We start from the raw sequence: 3,133 nt of genomic DNA, 5'->3' as shown, positions 1-3,133 counted from the left end.
ATAATTATATTATATATAGTACATACTACTATATTCTCCAATTTCAGACAGAAATATGTACAATGTATTAATTCTGCTTGATTTTTCAATGCCTGGTAGCTTTTTCCTCCAATGTCTCAGAATACAAGTAAGCAGACATTTATCAGTACAGACTCTCTGCCAGACCACGGACAAGGGAGAACATTAACTTAACCTACCCTCATACAAACAAGAGCGGGATGCCTGCTGTTGATGAAAGCCCGTTTTCCAGATGAGTAAGAGTGCACCAATGGATTTCCTTAGCAAGTGAGGCCTCAGAGCGAGGTTGCAGAAGAAAGGGCATGAAGAAGATGCAGAGCTCAGAAACTCCATCTGCAGGAAGTTTAGCCAAAATTTAAGGAACCCAACTACAGAAGTTATAGAGGAATGCCTTGGTTCAGAGGAAGGAAAAGCTAATGGTCATAGAGGAGAGCTAAAACTCTCTAAGAACCTAAATACAAAATAATGCTCAAAACTGGTGAGTGAACAGAAACAAAATATAAGAAATGGATATAAAGTTTTTAACGTAGATGTACAGCTGTTTCCTTGCCCTGCGTAATACGGAAAGATACGGGTTCAACACATCTTTCAGCAAAGCCCAGAGTTCTTGCAATTATCAGCCCACCCCCCCATATGTATCAACTGCAAATCTACAGCCTGAAGAAGACCCCCCCAAACATTTTCCCCACAGCAGGGGAAAATGCAAGGCGTGCCACCAAAGGGTGTCAGAGAAACTGGCCAAGTCCCACACCAAGGTTAGACTGCTCTAAAGCATGGCACTGGGTCCAAACGAAGCAGCCTGTTGGTTTATTACAATGCTGTGACACTGTTTTCAATTAACTAGAGCAGAAACTGGTGTTTTCCTACATATACCACAAAACTTCCATCCCAATGAGTCAACCGTGGATCACAGCCTACCTAGTAACAGCCCACCTTCAGGAACACGTTAAAACATCAAGCTACTTGTACTCGTGCTAAAACTTCGGATCTAGCCTTGTTTATAAAGGTATATTACTGTCCTCCACAGATGCCAGCCAAAGACAGACTGCTGCAGACGACAAATGGGGATACACAAATCTTTACAAGCAAGAAAGCCCCTCCTGCCGTTATCACTGGCTGCTGCCCAGTCTGGGGATCCTGCCAGCGAGAACTGATGAGCAGCAGCAAGTAAAACAGTGGATCAGTATCTCAGTCTGACAGGGTCGCGTTTTATTGTAGTATCTGTCACAAGATTCAACCACGAACATATGGAGCTGCAGATCATAAGGTATGAATGAGGTACGTTGGTTTGCTTTGTGATGCCCTTATGAAGGCAAAGGCCCCACTGGATTAACGTAAATGAAAGTTAGAAGGAAGGAGACAGCCAGGATCTACCCAAGATCAAGCAGAGAAGAGTACAAGAAGAGCCGCACACAACCCCATTCTGTTCTTTAATCTCCCTATACAGAAGCCAATTGTAAAACTGGGAATCAGAATTAGGAATGCAACAGAAGACCCATTTTTCCATGTCTCACATAGGAACGCGCAGGAAAACACAGCCCCGTGTTTTAAAATCACAACTACGTTACTAATGATTGGCAGAAATCAGCCGAGGAATAAGAGAACAAAGCGAGGAATTAACGACCAGATGCTCCAGCTGTACGAAAGCTGCCCAGAATTGCAATAAAGAACTGCGTCAGCCTTAAAAATCACTCTGTCTCACGGCTCTCCCCCAGTATTTGTTTTCCTGAATTTCATCACTCCTAACGTGCCAGCTTCTACTTCTAACGGAGCTGCCGCCTTCACGCCTGAGAAGCGGGGCGGCCAGAAGCCAGGCGAGGCAGTCGTGCCCCGCACAGCCTGGCGGCACTGCCAGCTCTCCCCGCCAGGACCCTGCCCAAGGAACCACCTTGTCCCCGGAGACATGAGCGTCGCGAGGCTCTACCTAATCCCTTGTGCAGCCTGTACAAACCAAAGTGATTTTAAAGAAAGAATTTTCCCAGCAGAACATAACGTTCAGAAGAAAACTGATTTGTCTGTACTTGAAGGTTAAAAATGCCACCTTGTTAAGACTATAGTATAAATCCCTGTATTTTTCCTTTTTTTTAAAATTACTATATTTAGAAACCTAATTTGGACTCCTACTTCCTGAACTATGAGGAAGCATGAGATGTTTCTAAACATTTTACAATTTTTGCCATGACTGATCTTACACTACTAAATCTGTGTTTTACAATGTGCTAGATCAAAGTAACCTGCCCTGTACAGGTTTGTGCTGAAGCTTGGAAAAGGTACTCATGGCAGAGCAGGGGCAGACAAGAAACCCTCACGCCACCTTGGCCAACAAATACAGTTGTCTCATGCCTTCCCCGCAGCAGGAACGCTGCTTACAGAGAAGCAGCCACGCCATTTACCTTCCCACTCTGCATCACTCACATCGCTTTACATAGTACTACCTCTTCTCAGGCGATCCCCCATGGGTGCCCAACTGGAGCAGCACCTCTGTTTTGCTCAGTTTTGAGCACTGTGTTGCTAGCAACCTCACTGTGAGACGATGGGAGGAGTAAGGCGTCACCGCCGCCTGTCCTGAAAAACCCCACCTCAAAGCCCAGCTCTTTTTCCTTTCCTCCACATCATAAGCTTATGATGCTGAAGGCCATTCCTGCCCACGGCCACAGGTCACCCCATGGGTCACCACACATTGTGATGGCTGTGAGGGGACACAGCCCGTCCCTTCTGCAACACAGCGCCAGGCTACCCTGCTCCTCCTTGTAGGTCCTAAGCAAGATGAGATGCGAGCAAGAAACCCGTCTGACCTACCAGCACGGTGGGGGTGGTTTAAGTGCAAAGAGCATGTTGTAAACGTGATCCCACCAGCATGCCTCCGTCCACCGAGCAGAAACTCCTGGAGAGGGCTGCTCCTTCCTCCAAAGGCGCCTGCACGATCAGGCCCTCGTCCCACCAACGCTGCGTCCTGCAGAGTCCTGTTCGTAAACGACAAGGACGTGAAAACGCCATCAAAGTCCATTTTGACAACACTTTTCGGGAAACTACCCGCAAGTGCACCCAGAGCGGCCGGCACCGCGGGGCTCCCGGCAGGCAACGCCCTGCCTCCGCCCCGCAGCAGCGGCACCGA

The sequence above is a fragment of the Aptenodytes forsteri genome, unplaced genomic scaffold (genome assembly GCF_000699145.1).
Source record: "Aptenodytes forsteri isolate BGI_AS27 unplaced genomic scaffold, ASM69914v1 Scaffold145, whole genome shotgun sequence".
NCBI lineage: Eukaryota > Metazoa > Chordata > Aves > Sphenisciformes > Spheniscidae > Aptenodytes > Aptenodytes forsteri.
The sequence above is the reverse complement of the archived record's forward strand: the minus strand, read 5'-3'. Positions refer to the sequence as shown.